Below are 22,438 nucleotides of genomic sequence, written 5' to 3'. Positions count from 1 at the left end.
CTATTATCATTATTATAATACAACAGAGTTGGCAGACACAGTGCGCTTACGGTCTAAGAGGGGGAGATGCATGTTAATATAAATACATAATTTATAATACACAATTTAAAGGTATGTATGATAGGTAGGCATGTATGTATGCTATGGGGTTGAGGGTGGGGCAAATATCAAATACCCAAAGGTCACAGATCCAAGTGCAAAGACAACATAGACGAGAGAGGGAATTGGAGATAAGAGGACTTCATTGGGGAAGGCCTCCTGGAGGAGAATTCATTCATTCATTCAATGGTATTTATTGAGCACTTACTGCGTGCAGAGCACTGTACTAAGCGCTTGGGAAGTACAAGTTGGCAACATATAGAGACAGTCCCTACCCAACAGTGGGCTTACAGTCTAGAAGGGGGAGACAGACAACAAAACAAAACATATTAACAAAAAAAAATAAATAGAACTTTTTATGTACAAATAAAATAAATAAATAGAGAAATAAATATGTACAAACATATATACAAATATACAGGTGCTGTGGGGAGGGGAAGGAGGTAAGGCGGGGGGATGGGGAGGGGGAGGAGGGGGAGAGGAAGGAGGGGACGAGCAGCAGACAAGTGGCAGAGTTGGATTAGAACCCAGGTCCTTCTGACTCCTAGGACCATGGTCTATCCTCTTGGTTATGTTTAGTGGTGGATTTACTACTTCCTCCTTAAGGACCCTCTGTACTTTCCTGTAGATGTTCCAGGGATGATGGCTTTTTCACTTTCTGGGGTAAGAGCCGTGCTCCTCAAGAGTCCTAGCTGCTGGACTTCCTGAAATTCCGAGGATCCTCTCCAATCCATCCCTGTTCCCTGTGTCCATCCAGGGCCTACAACACGAGCTCTCCCCGCAGCTGGGGAGAGTAGTGGTCTGGAATATAAGAAGAGGGAGGGAATTCCAGGCTAGGGGGAGGAATGTGGGAGAGAGGTCAGCAGTGTGATAAACAGGACTGGGGCACAGTGAATAAGCCAGTGTTAGAAGAATGAAATGTGCAGGCTGTGTGGAAGTACATCAGTGTGGTGTGGCAGGAGGGGGCAAGCTGATTGAGCGCTTTAAAGCCAGTGGGAAGGAGTTTTTGTTTTATGCAGAGGTAGATGGGCAGCCGCTGGAAGCTCTTGAGGAGTGGGGAGACACGGACTGAACGTTTTTGTTGAAAAAATGATCCGTGCAGCAGCGTGAAGTACAGATTGGAGTTGAGAGATAGGAGGCAAAGGAGGTCAGTAAGGGGGCACAAGCAGTAGTCAAGGTAAGTGGCAGAGCAAGATTTGAATCCAGATCATCTGCTTCCCAGGCCCATGCTCTTTCTACTAGGCCATGCTGCTTCTCGTACAGCTATGTTGTTTCGACTCAGTGACATTTCTCCAGGAAAATGCTAAACTGATCCATGCCCAGGGTGAGCTTTGTCAATAAAGACCCAAGGTATGGTAAGGAAGGGTTTCACGCGGGATTCTGGTCGGTCTCCCCAGTTACCAACAGGTCAGGGAGAAGCAGAAAAGAACACAATGGGCTCTGAGATTGCCTATTTCATCATATTCCCTTCGACGAACACACGGAAATCGAATAAGGGCTTGGGAAGAACTCCAAAGTGATCTTGATGATTTTAAGATCATTTTTTCCAGCAGCCTGATGGAAAACAAAAATATCCCTCTGAGTTCTTTTTCAGAAAAAGGAAGAAAAGATTTATCAGTCCCACCCAGACATCTGACAGGTGGAAACAGTCTGGGTTAATCAACCGGGCTTGGCCGGCAACACAATTATCTGTTCGTTTCAAATGGCCACCACAAAATCCAACACTAGAAAGGGCAAGATGAGCCTGGAATCATTTGTGATATTTTAAAGCAAAATTCCTAAAGCTGAAATATTCCTCATAAAAAATTCAAGGGAAATATTTTACAAAAATTCCACCATTGACAGGGTATTAAGACAATGGAGAAACAGGAAATGAGGCAAGGCAATCAAACAGCATATGCGTGAGCTCAGCAGGTTTTTAGAGCTCAGTAAGTGGGTCTCCCATCAGTCTTCTCAGGCACATCAGGGCCCAGGGAAATGTCATTATTAATTAATATCATTATTATTATTATATTATTATGGCACTTAAGTGCTTACTATGTTGCCAGGCACTGTACTAAGCGCTGGGGTGGAAACAGCAAATTGGGTTGGACGCAGTCCCTGTCCCACCTAGGGCTCACAGTCCCCATTTATAGATGAGGGAACTGAGGCCCAGAGATGTGAAGTGACTTGCCCAAGGTCACACAGCAGGCATGTGACAAAGCCAGGATTAGAACTCATGACCTTCTGACTCTATCCACTAGGCCATCACCACAGACAACTAGATTCTAGCAGTGATTGAGGCTGATGAGATCCCCTAAAGATCACCTTGCTGCACTGCTGCATTTGTTATCCATAATGCTCGGGACAGTTTTCCCTTCGCCCTCCTCCTGTCGCTCGAACAATCAGCCAGTCAATCAGTCGATCAATGGAGCGCCTGCTGATTGCTAAACACTGTGCAAAGCACTTGGGAAAGTATAACGGTTACAAGATACGCAATCCCTGCCCTGGAGGGGGTTTATAATTTAATGGGCGAGACGGATGAAGGTTATTCGCCTCTCAATTCTACTTGCCATATGCCAGGCTGATCTGTCTGCCACTGCTTTCAATCGGTTCACTGCTCTGCCACATCACTTGAGGATTTACCTCATTCGCTGTGTCTTTAGGTGTTTCATGTTTCCTCCTCATTGATGGCACCCTCGTTTCAGTTCACCCAAGAGCGGCTGTTGGAGTACCCTGCTGTCAGTCAATCGATCAGTAGTATTTATCGAATGCTCACTTTGTGCACAGCACAAAGAGTAGCAGTGTGGCTCAGTGGAAAGAGCACAGGCTTTGGAGTCAGAGGTCGTGGGTTCGAATCCCGGCTCTGCCACAAGTCTGCTGTGTGACCTTGGGCAAGTCACTTAACTTCTCTGAGCCTCAGTTACCTCATCTGTAAAATGGGAATTAAGACTGTGAGCCCCACATGGGACAACCTGATCACCATGAGGCTCTGATCACACTGTGATCAGATACCTGATCACCATGTATCCCCCCAGCGCTTTGAACAGTGCTTTGCACAGAGTAAGCGCTCAACAAATGCCAACATTATTATTATTATAGGGAAGACGTGATGAGGCTAGCAATGGGAATGGGCAAGAGGCCCCAGAAAGTGCCTAAGGGCAGGGCTGGAGAAAGCAGGGAGGGACTGGGGCAACCATCCTACGTTCTTCGGCTCCTCTGCTGAATCCCTAGAGCTTCAGCACAACTCCGCTCCAGCTCAACGCCACCTCTAGAGACTGGCCACGCCAACGAAGACCTGAGTGCTGGACCAGGGGAAGGAAAGTATCGTTAGCAGTGGAAACCACCAAACCACCTAAAGCAGGGGGGCCCTCTGACCTCAGCACGGGGCTTCCAATCTGCTCTGCTCCATCCCGGAATACACAGACCACACCCCCATCCAGCTGCTGTCTCCCCAGACCGAGTCACTTGGCCACAGGCGGGGAACGATCTCTGAAGGTGGTGGTTGGAAGGCCAGCTAGATCGTTACTGACAGAGGAAGTGAGCAAGGGGTCTAGAATGGAACACAGTCTTCCAAAATATGCCCTGGGTTCAAACACTTACTAATGTCTCCAGGATATGGTGACTTATTTCAATGGAAACTTGCCCTAGGACTATTCAAACTAATTATAACCCAAGAGATTCTTTCAACCACTCTGTCTCATTATAACTCTTCCAGGGGATGTTGATGAAATTGATCAATCAGTCAATCACATTTATTGAGTGCTTACTGTGCACAGAGCACTCTTTTAAGCACTGGGGGGAGAACAATATAAGAGTTGGTAGGCATGCTACCTTCCCACATATCCCAGGTTGCCAAGATAGAGAAAACATGACTTGTTAGGTTATAGCAGAGGTATTTTTGACTCCCTTGCCCAGATAGTCCTGTGATCTGATAAAACAAACAATTGAGCTTCCCACCCAATGATAAACACAGTGAGAAAAGGAATGCGAGAGAGAAGTCTCAGAGGAAATAGCATCCCAAAGACATCATTGCTGGCCACTGGCAACAAGGTCCCATGATGTCTGACCTTGTTTCAGGAATGTGGGCTAGCAGCATGGTCTAGAGGGAAGAGTTTAGGCCTGAGAGTCAGGACACCTGGGTTCTAATCCTGGCTCTTCCGTGCCTGCTGTGTGACCTTGGGCAAGTCACTTAACTTCTCTCTGCTTCAATTTCCTCAGCCATAAAACAGGGATTGCTTCATACTTGGACTGTGAGCCTCGTGTAGGGCAGAGTGTGTCTGACCTGATAATTGTGCATCTACCCCAATCAATCAATGGTATTTATTGAGTGCTTACTGTGTGAGGAACACTGCATTAAGCACTTGGGAGAGTTCAATACAACAAAGGAGATAGACATGATTCCTGCCTACAAGGAGTTTAGGGGTTTACAGACTAGAGCTGAGCACAGCGCTTGGCACAGAGTTAGTGCTTAACAACTTGTCTTGTCTTATGCCATTGAGTCGTTTCCAACCCATAGCGACACCACGGATGCATCTCTCCCAGAACGCCCAGCTCTCCACCTGCAATCGTTCTGGTAGTGGATCCATAGATCCTTGGTCAAAATAGGGAAGCGGGCCACCATCGCCGCTTTCCGCGCAATAAACTCGAGTCTCCACCCTCGACTCTCTCCCATGCCGCAGCTGCCCAGCACGGGTGAGTTTTGACTTGTAGCAGATTGCCTTCCACTCGCTAGCATCTGTCCAAGCTGGGAATGGAATGGGTAGGCCTTTGCTTGACTCTCCCTCCCATAGCTGAGACTGGTAAAGTAGTGGAAACTCACCAGATGCGACCCCGAGAGGATGCTTAACTACCATAACTATTTTTTAATTATCATTATTCTCCCAATGTACCAACAGAAAAATCCTGGGAAATGTCTAGGTCCGTTTCTCGATTCTGTTTCCCTTAACATTAACAATATAAAAATATTATTATTATTGCTATTATTATTATATTTCTGAAGTGTTTATTATGTACTAAGCACTGGGGTAGATACAAGTTAGATCAGACAAGGTTTCTGTCCCACAAGTGGCTCACAGGCGAAGGATGGGAAGCAATGTTGCGAATGGGAGGCCCGGGAGTCAGAAGGTCGTGGGTTCTAATCCCTGCTCCCCCACTTGTCTTCTGCGTGACCTTGGCCAAGTCACTTCACTTCTCTGAGCCTCAGTAACCTCATCTGTAAAATGGATTGAAATGTGAGACCCATGTGGGACAGGGACTGTGTCAACCCGATTTGCTTGTACCCACCCCAGTGCCTAGTACAGTGCCTGGCACACAGTAAGCGCTTAACAAACACCACAAATATCATGGAGGGAAACGGGTATTGAATCTCTACTTTACAGTTAAGAAAAGTTAAGTCATTTGCCCTGGGCTGCACAGCAGGCAAGTAGCAGAGCTGGGATTAGAACCCAGGTCCTCTGACTCCCAAGCCTTTGCTCTTTCCACTAGGCGATGCTTCCCATTCCTTGCTTCCTAAGGCTTTTTGCCTGGAAGTCTGCAGCTCAAGCCTTTAGTTTTGGACTTTCCCCCAAGGACAAAAGTTGCTCTGGGGTGGGGTCCAGGTTATTTGTGTTCCATGCAAAAAGTCATTCATTCATTCTTTCACTCAATCGTATTTATTGAGCACTTACTGTGTGCAGAGCACTGTACTAAGCGCTTGGGAAGTACAAGTTGGCAACATATAGAGATGGTCCCTACCTAATAATGGGCTCACAGTCTAGAAGGGGGAGACAGAAGTTGCCCTGGCCATCAGAATACCCAGTCTGGCTGGGTCTCCCGGCTACCGTGATCCATTTCCTGGACCAGTGTCAGCTCCAACCGTCCCTGCCAAATCCCCTACCTCACTTCCAGGAGCCACGATTGCTGGGAATAGGGTCAGCATTAAAAGAAGGGTCTGGGCATCTTCTAGATGCTAGAGGATCAATCTACAGAAAAAAGACCCAGACTTAAGGAGCTGACATTTACCACCTGTGAATACTGACTCCTCGGCTGCTCTTTTCCGCAGGGACCTCACCTCCTCCTACTCCCCCTGAACTCAGAGAGGAAGGGGAAAAAGTTGCCCGGCTCCTTGCTCGCAAATTATGTTTCTGCACCATTCCACCCCACCGCCCACCCCTCATCTTTTCTTCTGAAGCTCATGTCATCTGTCTCTTCCACCTGTTACCACTACTTGTTGCAGTCAGCAAGGACTATCATTTTTCTGAGCACTTTTTGCCCCTTTCTTCCCTTATTTTCTTCTCCCCAACACTGTACCTTCCCAGTTCTGGAATGCCACTCATTGACTATAGCTTCCTCACCTGCTTTCTCTTCCACATACTCCCTCTCCCGAAACTGTCTGGTCCCCACACAGAGACCTCCAATCTCTTGCCCGCTTTCACCAATTCCAGGCAACGATGCCTTCCTCGGTTTCCCCGGCCAAACCTGCCTTCTTGCTGCAGAAATTCATGCCTGTAACACCTCCCATTCCTCCCTCACCCCTCCTGTCCCTCCATCAATCTTGCACCACCAACACCCAACCTTGTGTCAACTCCACAACTGGCTTTCTCTGCTCCCGCCATGGAGTGTCGTTGGCTGAAATCCAGGCATAAGGCCAATCGCTAATACTTCAAATTCATTCTCAGGTGCTCTAACTTTGCTCTTTATTTCTTCCACTCAGCAACACTACTTGTCCTTCCTCGTTGACCCCCATTCACGGCCCACACTAGCCATTCCAGACCCTTAATTCCCTCCTAAAACTCTCAGTGCTACCTTTTCCCCTTCGCTTGCCTCTTGTTGAGAAAATTGAAGCCATCAGGAATGATCTCCCCAAAGTTTCACCTTTCATCCATCTGCTCATTCTTCTATACCACCAATCAAGGCATCTTCCACCCGCAGTCAAAATCTACTCCCTCTTCCTGTGCATCCCACTCCACCTCCTTCTCACCTTCTGAAAATCCGTGCGTTCACAATTCTTTTCTCCCTGCAGCTTCATGCTCAGCTGGCTCCTTCCCCACCACCTTCAAACATGTCCCTGTCTCCCCTATCCTGAAAATCCTTCTCTGAACCTAACTGCAACATCCACCATTCCCCTTCCCCTTTCCTCCATTTCTCTCCAAATTCTTTGAATGTTTGGAGATACCTGCTCACTGCACTTCCTCTCCTCCAAGAGACCTTCCCTGACTAAGCCCTCTTTTCCTTTTCTTCCACTCCCTTCTGTGTCACCCTGACTTACTCCTTTTATTAATCCCCCCACCCAGCCCCACAGCACTTATGTACATAACTGTCATTTATTTATTTATATTAATGTCTCTCTCCCCCTACCGCCAGACTGTAAGCTTGTGGTGAGCAGGGAATGTGTCTATTATTATAATGTTGTCTTCCAAGTGCTTTGTAAAGTGCTCTGTACATGGCAAGTGCTCAATAAATCCAACTGACCGACTGACTCTCCTCCCACTCCCTTCTTGACTCTCTTCAATCTGGATTCTGATCCCTTTACTCCTCTTGCCAAAACTAATGACCTGACTCCTCCTCAACCCCTCAGCTGCGTTGGCCACTGTGACCACTCCCTTCTTCTGGAAACACTCGCTAATCTTGGTTCTCTTTTCACCATTCTCTCTTCAATCTCCTCCTACCTGTCTGCCTGCTCCTTCTCAGAATCTTCTGCCAGCTCTTGGGCTCTACCTTACTTGCAAATTGTGAGGGTCCCGTAAGGCTCCATTCTGGAAGCCCTTCTATTTTCACTTTACACTCACTTTCTTGGGGAGCTCATCTACTCCTGAGGCTTCAACTACCACCTCCCAGGAGGATGACTCCAAAATCTGCCTCGCTATACTTGAACTCTCCTCTCTGAAATTTTGCATTTCCTTCCACCTCCAGGACCTCTCTAGTTGCATGGGACAACAAGCTCAAGCTCAAGATGCCCATATCTGAACTCATCTTTCTTCTTAAATCCTCTCTTCCATTTTCCTATCATGGCAAACACCCCCACAGTCCTCCCCATCTCTTAAGACCACAGCCTTGGAATTATCCTTGACTTCCCCTTTTCGTTCAATCCCCATTTTCATTATGAAGCTGGTTCTTCCTCCATATTCCCTCTGCATTTTCTCTATCTAATTGGCTACCATACTGATTCAGATGTTTGGCACATTCCAGCCTGACTACTGTGTTTTCCTCCTTGCTGATCTCCCTGTCTTCCATCCCTCCTTTTTCTAGCTTATTCTTCCCTCTGCTGCCCGGATCATTTTTTATTATTGTTATTAATAACAACAATTATAATATTTATTAACCACTTACTAAATAGCAAGTAGTTAATAAATACCACGAGAAGCAGCGTGGCTCAGTGGAATAGAGCACAGGCTTTGGAGCCAGAGGTCATGGGTTCACATCCCGACTCTGCCAATTATCAGCTGTGTGACTTCGGGCAAGTCACTTGACTTCTCTGTGCCTCAGTTCCCTCATCTGTAAAATGGGGATTAAGACTGTGAGCCCCCCATGGGACAACCTGATCACCTTGTAACCTCCCCAGCACTTAGAACAGTGCTTTGCACATAGTAAGTGCTTAATAAATGTCATTATTATTATTATTATTACTTACTATGTACCAAGCTGTGAAGTAAGCATTATGGTGACAGGAAGATAGTCAGATTGGACATGGGTCCTGTCTAAATGGGATGAAGAATGGATACTTCATCCCCATTTTGCCGATGAGGAAAGTGAAGAACAGAGAAGTTAAGTGAGTTGCCCAAGGTCACTCGGCAGGCAAAGGGAAGAGCCCAGATCCTCTGACTCATGGCCCACACTCTTTCCACTAGCCCTTGCTGCTCCTCTAGTCCTCTTCCTACTGAACTGGCCTCCTCACTGGTCTCCCTGTCTCCAATCTCTCTCTTCTCCCATCTGTTTTACACTCTGCCACCCAGATCATCTCCTTATCACACCCTTCAGACCGCTTCAACCTTCTCCTCAAAAATTCACAGGGCTTCCTGCTTCCCCTGAATAAAGCCGAAAGTCCTGAATGACGAATTCCAGGGGGAAGCAGGGAGTGGGGAACAGGGAGCATACAGCAGCTTGGAGAAGCAGCACGGCTAGGTGGAAAGAACATGGGCTGAGGAGTCAGAGGTCATGGGTTCTAATCCCATCACTGCCACCTGTCTGCTGTGTGACCATGGGCAAGTCACTTAACTTCTCTGTGCCTCGGTTACCTCATCTGTAAAATGGAGATTAAGACTGTGAGCCCCACGTGGGACAACCTGATAACCTTGTATCTACCCCAGCTCTAAGAACAGTGCTTGGCACATTCATTCATTCAGTCGTATTTACTGAGCACTTACTGTGTTCAGAGCACAGTACTAAGCACTTGGAAAGTACAATTCAGCAATAGAGACAATCCCTACCCAACAACAGGCTCACAGTCTAGAAGGGGGTGACAGACAACAAAACAAAACAAGTAGACAGTCATCGATAGCACACCTGTGGTAAGTACTTTTGTCATTTTTATTATTATTATTGCTATTATTATTGCTAGACAGCAGGGTGCAGGGAACAGGGCATGTGGGGCAGGGAGTGGGGCACAGCGAGCGATGTGTGGTGAGCAGAAGTCTGGAGCCACGGTGGTGGCGGTGGTGGCGGCAACCACACCTGTGACCACCGGAATGAGCCCCAGAACAGCCGCCCTTGTGTGGTCTTGAGGGATGGATGGGTGAGGGAGGAAGGCAGATAAAAGTCAGGGACGGGGTCACAGGGCATTGCCCAGCCTGGCCCTGACGCATGGTGAGGACCAAATGGCCCTGGTGGAAAAGGAGGGAGTCTCTGCTATCTGTACCATCAGGCAGCTTTCAGTGTCCCTAATGGATACAGCCCAGGCCTGGGAATCAGAAAGTCGTAGGTTCTAATCCCAGCTCTGCCACTTGTCTGCTGGATGACCTTGGGCAAGTCAGTTCCCTTCACTGGGCCTCGGTTCCCTCATCTGAAAAACGGGGACTGTGGGCAGGGACTGTGTCCAACCCAATTTGCTCGTATTCACCCCAGGGCTTAGTACAGTGACTGGCCCAAAGTAAACACTTAAATACCGCAATTGTATTTAATCTCCCTTCTCTTACCCTCTCCTTCCTCTCTTTCTCCCTACCTACCCTCATTCCCATCCCTCCACCACCTTCTCACCTCAAACCACCACCCCCCCCCCAACACCCCAATGCCCTGCCCACTCGACGTTCTGACTCAAGATCAAAATGTACAGCTGGAGCTCCTGGTGCTTTCTACTTCCACTGCATGCTCCCAAACACCCAGAACAGTGCTCTATCCATACTAAGTGACGAGTACAGTGCTTTGCATATAGAAGTGCTCATTTCAGCACTCTGCCCACACTCTGATCAGGGGCCTCAAGAGGAAAAATTGGTCTCAAGCAGGATGGAGTTTACAGTGTAAACTAGACAAGAAAATAAAACCTGTAATTTGGTTGAGATGCACCGTGCCCTAGTAGAGGATGGGCCTGGGTTCTGATCTCAGCTCTCCTCTTGACTTGCAGTGTGACCTTGGGCAAGTCACTTAACTTCTGTGGGCCTCGGTTTCCTAATCTGGAAAATGGGGATTCAATACCAGTCTCCCTCCTACTTAGACTGTGAGTCTCACGTGGAACAGGGACTGTGTCCGATATGATTCTCATATATTAGCTAACCCATACTTGGTACACTGATTGGCACAAAGTAAGCTCAACAAATAACACCATTACTATCATTACTAGTCTTCTTCTTCTTATTGTGACATGGAGGGCGCTAGTCATCCCAAGCACACTTAGAACTCAAATCGCTTGAGTTGGACATGAGTGAGTGGTGTCAGGGTCAGGGTTTTGACCAGGCCTTGCTCTCTGTGTCTGTGGAAACATGCAGGGAGGAGGCATGTGAACTTCTGCACTGCTCCTGAGGAATTAGTCGGGATACACTATGGCAGTTCCAACTGTCATTTTGATTCATTCACTCAAGCTCCCTGTGGCCAGAGAACGTGTCTACGAACTGTTGTTCTCCCTACTGCTCAGTGGAATGCTCTGCACACAGTAAGCACTCAATAAATACCACAGAGTGAGTGCTTGAATGGAATCTGCGTGCGGAAGAGGAAAGGAATTCAGCACAGACTGAGCCTCAGCGATGCATTCAGAGCCTTGCTGAGGTAAACAGAGTTCATTGGATTCATTCAATTGTATTTATTGAGTGCTTACTGTGTGCAAAGCACTGCATTAAGCTCTTAGAGCTGTAAAGGGTTTGGAAAAACTCAGCCTGTATTTACAGTTCGGAAGTCACCTGCCCATCCAAAAATGTTGACTGTATCTTATTCTTCAAGGATTTCCAATCAATCAATCAGCGGTATTAATTGAGGGCTTACAATATGTAGACCACTGTACTAAGGGAGTGGGCTAGTACAGTGCAATATAGTTGGTAGCCACAATCCCTGTCCTTAAGGAGTGTATAATTTGGGGTGGGGGGAGACAGACAATAAAAGTAATTAAAGATTGGGGAAGCGGCAGAGTAAAAGGATCAGCACATAACTGATCCAGGGCTGAGAGTGGTACGAGTATCAGAGTCCTGTTACGGATATAGTCCCAAGTGCTTAGGTGATGCAGACATCTCCATCTGGATGTCTGCCCGCCACCTAAAGCTCAACATGTCGAAGACTGAACTCCTTGTCTTCCCTCCCAAACCTTGTCCTCTCCCTGACTTTCCTATCTCTGTTGACGGCACTACCATCCTTCCCGTCTCACAAGCCCGCAACCTTGGTGTCATCCTCGACTCCACTCTCTCATTCACCCCTCACATCCAAGCCGTCACCAAAACCAGCCGGTCTCAGCTCCGCAACATTGCCAAGATCCGCCCTTTCCTCTCCATCCATACCTCTACCCTGCTCATTCAAGCTCTCATCCTATCCCGTTTGGACTACTGCATCAGCCTTCTCTCTGATCTCCCATCCTCGTGTCTCTCTCCACTTCAATCCATACTTCATGCTGCTGCCCGGATTATCTTTGTCCAGAAACGCTGTGGGCATATTACTCCCCTCCTCAAAAATCTCCAGTGGCTACCAATCAATCTGCGCATCAGGCAGAAACTCCTCACCCTGGGCTTCAAGGCTCTCCATCACCTCGTCCCCTCCTACCTCACCTCCCTTCTCTCCTTCTACAGCCCAGCCCGCACCCTCCACTCCTCCGCCGCTAATCTCCTCACCATACCTCGTTCTCGCCTGTCCCGCCATCGACCCCCGGCCCACGTCATCCCCCGGGCCTGGAATGCCCTCCCTCTGCCCATCCGCCAAGCTAGCTCTCTTCCTCCCTTCAAGGACCTGCTGAGAGCTCACCTCCTCCAGGAGGCCTTCCCAGACTGAGCCCCTTCCTTCCTCTCCCCCTCGTCCTCCTCTCCATCCCCCCCATCTTACCTCCTTCCCTTCCCCACAGCACCTGTATATATGTATATATGTTTGTACATATTTATTACTCTATTTATTTATTTATTTATTTTACTTGTACATATCTATTCTATTTATTTTATTTTGTTAGTATGTTTGGTTTTGTTCTCTGTCTCCCCCTTTTAGACTGTGAGCCCACTGTTGGGTAGGGACTGTCTCTATATGTTGCCAATTTGTACTTCCCAAGCGCTTAGTACAGTGCTCTGCACATAGTAAGCGCTCAATAAATACGACTGATGAGGATGATGATGATGATGCAGAAGGGAGAGTGAAAAGGGCAGGGAGATGAGACATTAGTCAGGGAAAGCTTCTTGGAGGAGATACGATTTTCATACAGCTTTGAAGATGAGGAGAGTAGGGCTGACGAATAGGAAGAGTTCACAACCTTCTTTCGGGTAGCCTGTTCCAAGAACTAGTTACCCTGATCTGTTCTTAATGGCCAATGCAACTGCCGCACCCCAGCTTAACATCCATCTCCTCTTGAGGAATCTGCAGGTCCGTGGGGCCCAAGCAGCCTCCCTCCACCTAAAAACCTCCTGTGTATACCTGGTGGCAATGGCAATACACACGCCCCATTAGCCGGTCGCTTTCTGTTTTCAGAACAGCACAGGAAATTCATCTTATTCCTACATCTAACAAAATGATTCCCCGTTGCCTCGATCATGAAATCTGTTTTGTTTCTCCTATTTCTGCTGAGGTTCCTAGTCAGTAACTTCATCCAGCCTCCCATGTCTGCTGGGAATACCCTTTTTTTTTTTTAAAAAAAAAAAAGGTATCTGTTAAGTGCTTACTATGTGTCAAAGACTGTTCTAAGCACTGGAGTAGATACAAATTTTATCAGGTTGGACACAGTCCCTGTTCTACATGGGGCTCACAGGATTTAATTCCCATTTTACAGATGGGGGAACTGAGGTACAGAGACATTTAAGTGTCTTGCCTGATGTCAATCAATCAAATATGTGCAGAGCATTGTACTGAGTACTTGGGGAATACAATACAGTTGACAGACTTGTTCCTTGTTCCTTGTACAACAAGCGTAAAGCCTAGAGAGGACACAGCAGAAATTAAAACCCAGGTCCTCTGATTTCCAGGCTGCTGCTCTTTCTTCTAGGCCAAGCTGCTTCTCCAACATCCAATTGGGAGGGAAGAGGAGAAGAGAATTTGGGGATTTTAAAATCTGAATTTGGAAAGCTATGATGATTCTTTCTATTATAATAGAGAGGGTTGTTTTAACTTCTCCAGCTTGCAAAAGAATGTTGCTTAAGCAATGTCAGGGATTTCAAAGTCTGGACATAATCTCCCTCATCACATAATCTAACGTCTGCTAGATGGGAACATTAAAATGACAGGTAATGTCCCAGCCACTGAGGGTGCAGTTTGATGTTTGAGGCTCATTTGATGGAAAACAAACTCCAGGGTTGTAGGGCCACGATGGGATCCACTTTGGAGCCAAGCTGTGTGAAGACTGAGTCAACATATTTAATCACTCCAAAATGAAGAAAATAAACTTCCCTTTATAATGACGCAAATAAACGATAGCAACCTGAGCTGTAGGAGGGAGAGTTGACCCCCAAGAGTTTCTCTGATATTGGGAAACAAGACAAATGCCCCATCCTGCTTTCGCTCAGACAGAAGAGACCTTGTTGGCTGTTTCCCCATGTACTCCTAAAGAAGTGTTTCAGAAGATGAAGCTGTTATTAGCCTTTGGTCTGCAAGCCTCTACCAGCAGGGGAGAAGTTTCAAGTTCTGAAAAATCACTGTTCTTCAAAAATGGACAATGCTTTAAATGCATATTTTGTCCTACCTAACCTATTCAACCCTACGCTTTGGGATGGAATTAAATTAAAATATTGGATTTCAGACTTCTGTATTCCCTAGAGGTTCAAGACCCCGCACTATATCATTTGAATTAGGTGCTAATAGAGAAAAGGCAAACTAAATCTACATTGAATGTGTTTTGGTTCTACCTCTTTGGAAATGAGAGTTTAGTTTGTGCCCTAGAGATCAATATATGATTCTCTAGGGCTTTATTCCAAACAGCACACTTACTTGTGCATAACTATCTCTTCCCTGGGCATACCAGAATCCATGGGGAAGATTATTTGAATGCCTTCTGGCTAAGAGATGTTGAAGCAGCATGGCATAATGGAAAGAGCACAGGCCCGGGATTCAGAAGAACCTGGATTCTAATCCTGATTCTGGTGCTGATTGACCCTAGGCAAGATACTTCATTTCTCTGTGACTCAGTTACCTCAACTGTAAAATAAGGATTAAGACTGTGAGCCTCATGTGAGACATGGACTGTGTCCAACCTGATTACCTTGTATCTGCCCCAGCGTAGTGTCAGGGACATAGTAAGTGCTTATCAAATATCATTAAAAATAAGAAACAGGATAGTTGATCCTGACAAGGGCCAGGAGTTTTAACATAGAACAACTATCTTGGTGATTCCTTTCATAAAAATAATGTAATGTAAAAACAGAAAATTCCTAGGTGAAACACACTAATATTTGGTTCTGGCCTGACCACAAAACTCAGGAAATAGCTCACTGTGGGCAAGAGAGTGTGTTTACCAACTCTGTTATATTGTACTCTCCCAACCACTTAATACAGTGCTCTGCACATAGTAAGCAATCAATAAATACAATTGATTGATTTGGGTTTTTCTTCATGAAACTGCAGACTGCACTGGCCACTTTGGTTCAAGCAATATCTGTGCGGTCATCCCAAGCAGACACACCAGATTTCTCTCATCCTGTACTCAATCAATCAATTAATACTATTTACTGTCTGCTTATTAGGAACAGAGCACAATACTAAGAATTTAGGATTCAGAAACACGGGAACCGCATCTGTGTCCATTAAATGAAAGACTGATATATAATCACTATTCTCCTTCTCATAGTCTCTGCCTCCTGGCTCATGAAATTCCCACTTCCAATCCCAACTCTCTCATACTCTTTCTTTCTAAATGGTATTTTTAAGCACTGTGTTAAGTGCTTGGGCAGATACAAGTTAATCAGCTAGAATACAGTCTCACATAGGACTCAGTATTTTATTCCCATTTTTAAAATGAGGAAACTGAGGCCCAAATAAGCTAAGCCATTTGTCCAAGGTCACACAGCAGACATTATTGTCATCATCACCATCGTCATCAACAATATTTAGTGAACACTTACTGTGTGGAGAGCACTGTACTGGGTGCTTAGGATAGTACAATATAACAAGTAGAAGATTTGGGAATAGACCCCAGGTCTCCTGACTCCGAGGTCCAAACTCTCCCAATTAAGGCTTCAAGCTCTCCCCGTCCTTCAAAGCTCTTTTGAAATCTCAAAATTTCCAAATTTTCAAATTCACCTTCATTTTCCCAGTGTCATATTTTCCCAACTACTATCTTAGCACTTTTCTGCCACACTGCACTAAAATACTTACAGCCAACTGTAGCCTTTCTGCACCTAAACTTTAAACAGTTACAGATCCACATGTCCACCTTTCCATTCTCTTTTTCCTCCTATCTGTAAATTATGTGTGCCTTTACCCTCCATTAGATTGTAAGCTCCGTGACGGCTGGGAGTGTATCTTCTAACTCTACGGCACCCTCCCAAGTGCTCAGTAAAGTGCTCGTCCTCCACTGGTGCTCAATAAATATTATTAATTCATTGATGGACCTCTAAAGTAAAAATTAAAATTAATAAGCCTTAGGCTAGCTAGAAAAGTAACTTACTTCGGTGTTCAGATTTTTTTTATGATACGTTATAATAATAATGGCATTTATTAACCATTGGAGAAGGCTTAATAATGGCATTTATTAAGCATTTACTATGTGCAAAGCACGGCACGTTCCAGGCACTCTTCTAGGAGCAGGGGAAGACACGAGCTAATCAGGTTGGACACAATCCACATCCCACGTGGGGCTCAAAGTCTTAATCCCCATTTTAAAGATGAGGTAACTGAGGTACAGAAAAGTGAACTGACTTGCCCAAAGTCACACAGCTGACAAGCGGTGGAGTCGGGATTAGAACCCATGACCTCTGACTCCCAAGCCCGTGCTTTAGCTGCTAAGCCACACCGCTTCTCCTCCCGCTGCTTCTCTGCCCCTTAGAGCTCAGTTTTCTGCTGCACAGCTCTCTGCCCCCAAGATGAGTAGTGGTGGCAGGATTAGAACCCAGGTCCTCCTGACTCCAAGGTCTGTGTTCTATCCACCAAGCTGCTTCTCTATTAATTCAGGAATGTCACGTTGATATGCTCCAGTGCATTGAGCAGTTGCCAATATGTTGCCACATCTCTCACAAGAAAGAATCACATTTGCCTTTCCGGGGTCTGTAAGTTTCTGATGAAGGCAAGGTGTTCTCCCAGCTGGGCTAAGGAATGTGTAAGAGCGGCAAGCTGACACAGCCTCCAGTGGCCACAGGAAAGCGTTTTGCAGCTGGTTTATTTTCCAAACACTGCTCCAGGCTATGCTCTGTTGTGTCTGAAAGAGCACTTGCTGTTTTGATGCAGTGACCTCTATTTCCTCAAACCACTTTTGGTTGCCCAATCACTAAGAGGTCATATCTTGGCCTTCGATCATCCATTTCCCCATCGTGAGTCTTCCGAGGGAGTGAGGAGAGCAGGCCTTCCTCTTGTCTGGGGCTAGGCCCCAGTACGCAACCCTGATTAAGTAGGTCCCAAGGGCTGAGAAAAAATAAATGTTGCGTTTGATTCATAGTCGTGCTTTAGCTATCAGGCCACTTTACTGGGTGCATAGCAACTTCAGGGCTGTGAGAAGAGTAGTTTATAAAACGAAGAAACAAAACCCTCTCGAATAATGGACCGACATTTAACTCTGCAATCTTTAAGATAAACAGTGATCCTTCTGTCAGCGGGTGAAAACATTTGGCGAAATCTCCAAGTCATTGTTGATGGCTGCGTCTGGGTTGGGCGATCTCCAGCTGACCCTGTCCATCCGTTCTCACCCCCGAGGCTGGTGGGATGGGAAGGCCGGAGAAGCCTGAGATGCAACCTACCAATCGGGGTTGTGTGCTGATGGGAGGGGTGAGGCTGGACTGCCACCTCAGTCCATGTGGCTCAGTTTCCCCCTGGGTGACGATGGTTCTGAATTTTATACCGGCCCCTGTCAGGTTCAGGCCCAGGCCCAAACCACAGATTTTACTCTTGGAAAATGATTCCCAAAACCTAACCGCAGCTGGATAGTCAGTCAATTGTAGAGTGTTTACTGTGTGCAGAGCCCTGTACTAAGCCCTTGGGAGAGTACAATATAACAAAATAACAGACACATTCAATGTTCACAATGAGCTTACAGTTTAGAGGGGGAGACAGACATTCATATAAATTAATAAAATTATAGAAATGTATGCAAGTGCTTTAGGGCCGGGAAGGGGATGAATAAAGGGAGCAAATCAAGGCGACCCAGAAGCGAGTGAGAGAAGAAGTAATACCACTTCAATTGTACCCCCGCCAAGTGCTTAATACAGTGCTCTGCAACAGTCAACACGCAATAAACACCACACACACTTAGTACTCTGCACACAGTAGGTGCTCAATAAATACGACTGAATTGAATGAATGATTAATTGGAAAGAACCACCTAGGTTGATCCAATCCATGAGGTGGGCAGGCCCAGGAAGAATCCTGGAAATTAAGAGGGTAATGAGGGCAGCGTGCTGGGCTATGGTACTATTGAACTATGCTGTGGTCACTCTGGGTCAAAAACCTTTGCATGCACTTTGCAACATGGGACACCCCTTAGCTACATAGAGGCAAGAAGCACAAATGGTGTTTTGCAAATCACTACCATTAGAAAGACATGCTGCATGATACAGCTGGCTTATGCACTTCAAGATTGTTACTGTCTGGTGAGATACGTTTCCTGGGAACCTTGAATCTAATTAGTTCAGTTTCATTCCAGAACTCGTCCTTACATGACAGTCAAGCCCTAAATGTAAGTAAAAATCACACTGCGCATCCAGCCTTGTCCCTTCAACTTCCCTGTCCCTAGCAGTTCTCCTGTCCTCACCATACCTCCTCTCCACCAGTTTCCCCAATTCCATCCCAACCCCTGGACTCGTGTGCTTTTTCTTTGCTTGATCTTGAATCAAAATTGAAAAAATCATGCGCAAGCTTCCCAAAGTTCTCTCCAGCACTCCCCAATCACTACATTGCCGCTTCCTCGCCTTTCTCCTGTTTCTCAAGAGGAAGACTACCATCTGCTCAGCAAATCCACCCTACCTACTTGTGTCTCTGTCCCTGTCCCTTCTGACCTATTAAAATTTGCTTGCTCTCATTCTCTTCCACCACCTCACTGCTACTTTTCTACTTCTCTCTGCTGGGTTCTTCCCCTCCAGCTATTGCCCCATCTTCCTGTTACCATTCCTACTCTGGAATAGATCGTGGACACCTGCTGCTTGGATATCCTCTCCCCTAACTCTCTTCTTTACCCTTTGCGGTCCACTGAGACTACACTCTCTAATGTCATCCATGACCTTCTTGTAGTCAAATCTACAAGGCTATACTCCATCCTAATCCTCCTTCGACCACCTTAGAAGCTGTGGACCACTCCCCTTTCTTCCTCGAAATCCTCTCAGGCCTCAGTTTGGTTGACACGGTACTGACCTGGTTGTCCTTCTACCTCAATGAACACTTCTCATCGGTTTTGTTCGCTGGCCTCTCTTCTGTCACCCATCCTCTTAGTGTGGGCAGCCCACAGGGCTCCATTCCCGCTTCCTTACTTTTCTCCCTCAATATTCCGTCTCTCAGGGACATCATCCACTCCTAAGGGATCAGCTCCCATCTCTATGTAGATGGTGCCCAAATCTAGCTCTCTAGCCCTAACCTCTCATATTTTTAAAATGGTATTTGTTAAGGTCTTACTAGGTGCCAAGCACTATTATAAGTACTGGGGGAGATACAAGGTTGTCCCACATGGGGCTCGCAGTCTCAATCCCCATTTTACAAATGAGGTAACTGAGGTGCAGGGAATTAAGTGACTTGACCAAGGTCACACAGCAGACATGTAACAATGGCAGATTAGAACTCAGGACCATGGTCTTTCCACTAGGCCATGCTGCTTCTCAGAACCTTCTCATTCAATTTACAATTTGCATTTCCACTTGCCTCCAGAATTTCTACACCTGTGTGTACTGCCAATACTACAAACTCCATGTGCCTGAAACAGAAATACTCACCTTCCCTCCTAAACCCACTTTGTCTACTAAACCCTCTCTTGTTATCGGCAGGCTGAATAGTTAGAAATGGTGACTGCACACTGAAAGGCGTTTCTCTTTTCCAGACCTCTCCTTGATTAAGGTCAGTTAGTGATAAGCTCTTTCAACTTCTTTTTCTTCTAGAAAATGAGGATGAGGATTTCCCTTGCTCTCTGAAGGGCACTGGCATGACATACTGGCATTGTTTTGAGCAACTAGAATGTGTACAGAGTCCTTGCAGTGCACTTTGCAGATAAATACTTGCATAATTGTCCCCCCTCCAACCTCATAAAATCCCTTCCCCCAATTTTTGAGGAAAATATATATATACATATTTTATAAACAGTGAGAATGCTATATACTGGTGTAGAAAGAAAGGAAAGATTACTTTTTTAAAATTTCCACATGCACTGGGGTAAAAAAAAAAAAGCAGAGGAAAAAGGAGGAAGGGATTGCCATAGTTCATTGACAACCAATGGAATTAGCATGGAGGAAGGCAAAACTAGGAAAAAACACAGTCTCAAGTGCCTTCTTATCTTCCTCTTCCTCCACTCCTCCTTTCCGTTTTTTTGTATTTCCCCTCTTTCTCCTGCTTCCCTCATTACTAGATTTAATTCCCCAAGTAATAGTCCCTTGGTTTTTGGGTTGCAGCAAGCGTGCAAAAAAAGTGGGGCAATTATGCAAATAAATATGATAATTCATATTTTAAATACCATCATTAGAATACTGAGTCCTTGAACTTCTTTTATACTGCAGAGACTGGGGTAGAGGGGCTCACTGTTATGAAAGGCCTACTACAGTCCCTTAAGATGGAGAACCAGAAACTCTACTTTGGGAAAGAACATAGGACTGAGATTTGGGAGACCTGGTTCTAATCTCTGTTCCGTCAGTGCTCTCCCACGGCACTCAGTACAGTGCTTTACCTACAGTAGGTGCTCAATAAATATGATAATAATAATGATGGCATTTGTCAAGTGCTTACTATGTGCAAAGCACTGTTCTAAGTGCTGGGGGGGATACAAGGTGATCAGGTTGTCCCACGTGGGGCTCATAGTCATAATCCCCACTTTACAGAGGAGGGAACTGAGACTCAGAGAAGTTAAGTGATTTGCCCAAGGTCACACAGCAGACATGTGGCAGAGCCGGGACCGGAACCCATGACCTCTGACTCCCAAACCCCTGCTCTTTCCTCTGAGCCATGCTGCAATACGAATGAATAACTGAATGCCACTTATCTGTTCTTCTGTTTCCTCGTCCCCAGTTCTTAGCACAGTCCTCCTTGGCACGTAGTAAGCATTTAACAACCACAATTATTATTATTACAGAGGGGTCCCTGAGGTGAACTCACTGCCCTCTCCAGCCAGGAAACCCCCCCTTCCTCCACGTACTTCCAAAGGTGTGCTATGGCTCACAGCCCCAGAAAGGTTACAAATGCCCCTCTAATCTTCACGACCTCAAACGTCTTCCTACACAATGAGCAGCTAATCGTTCACCCTAATGAGCCCCAAGGGCCTAAATCCAAGGCTGTGGAAGCACATGGCTAGATGGGCATCACACATGTGCCATGAGCTCATGAAGTTCCATGGGGCAGGGTCTGTTGAATGCAATCAGAAGAGAGCTGAACCCAGCACTTAGAAGAGTGTTTGGCACATAGTAAGTGCTTAACAAGTACCGTAATCATTACTATTATTATGCCTCACTCCAGGGTAAATAAATACACCCCTCCTCACCCCCCCTCAGTGCATTCCATGTAAGTGAGGATTTCAAGGAGGCCTGTCTTCAGTTTCTTTATGATTCTATATTAAGGCCACATTTGTGATAGATACTTCACCACCGGGAGCCATTAGATGTTTTGGTCGGAGCCTTTCTTAAGTTCTCCACAGGGATATTTGTTGATACTCCTAGCTAGAGATCATCACCAATGTTGGGAATATTTGGGGCCAAACGATGGCATAACCTTTATTGCTTTCATATAATAAAAAGGATACACAATCTACTAGGAGTGACGTGAACCCAGAATGTAAACAGTCTTCCTTACCTCCTGCATTCCCCATGCAAAATTATCCGCAGATAACTGTTGCACTTTGGAAGGGATGGGCATAAACCAAGGGAGAAGGTCCCTCTTATAACTGTCCAAACACTTAACTGCAGGAGGCAGAAAGGAGAGGATCTTCTCCTTTCACGGGGAATAATTTGTTCCAGTACACGATAAGATGTCCGTGTGTAGCCCCAAACAAATAAACCTAATCTGAAGGTCGGCGTAGCTTAGGAAGTGAATACTGCCTTCCAGCTTGTTTGTCAGAGCACTGAAGTTGAAGTCACTTGTTTTAACTTCAACTACCGCTTTGGGATTCCATTAAAAACCCCCAGAGATGCATCTTGTAAAATATTCCCATGACCACGTCATTCAAGAATACCGTACTGCCTGGAAATTGAGATGCCCTTGGTATTAAGATGATCCCCATAAAATCCAGTGCTTCTGAGGGGAATGATCATTTATCTCTCTGTTCACTTTTCTCCACCTCGCTGTGGGCCTGTCATGTATCTCCCAGCTCTGAAGTCATCTCCATTGACAGAGAGACATTTTCTTTTCTCTGGAATTCTTTCCTCAGATGATTATTTCCATGTGACTTTGACATTTTCTCCATTACATCACCACTGTCCTGTGTTACATTCTTGATGTTCAAGGCTGGAACTGT

The 22,438-nt window shown here is 46.0% G+C and overlaps 1 protein-coding gene and 1 non-coding gene across 3 annotated transcripts in view; both read right to left on the bottom strand.

The window, feature by feature from the left end:
* BBS9 (Bardet-Biedl syndrome 9) overlaps positions 1 to 22,438 on the bottom strand; it is a 478,097-nt gene that overhangs the window by 24,046 nt on the left and 431,613 nt on the right. The gene's annotated exons all lie outside the window — the stretch shown is intronic.
* On the bottom strand, positions 4,784 to 4,921 carry LOC119924650. Its single transcript, XR_005449351.1, has one exon. It is a non-coding gene; the product is annotated as a small nucleolar RNA SNORA7 (small nucleolar RNA).

This window comes from Tachyglossus aculeatus, chromosome 2, assembly GCF_015852505.1.
Source record: "Tachyglossus aculeatus isolate mTacAcu1 chromosome 2, mTacAcu1.pri, whole genome shotgun sequence".
NCBI lineage: Eukaryota > Metazoa > Chordata > Mammalia > Monotremata > Tachyglossidae > Tachyglossus > Tachyglossus aculeatus.
Note: the sequence above shows the minus strand (reverse complement) of the source record. Positions and strands in the feature narration are given on the sequence as shown.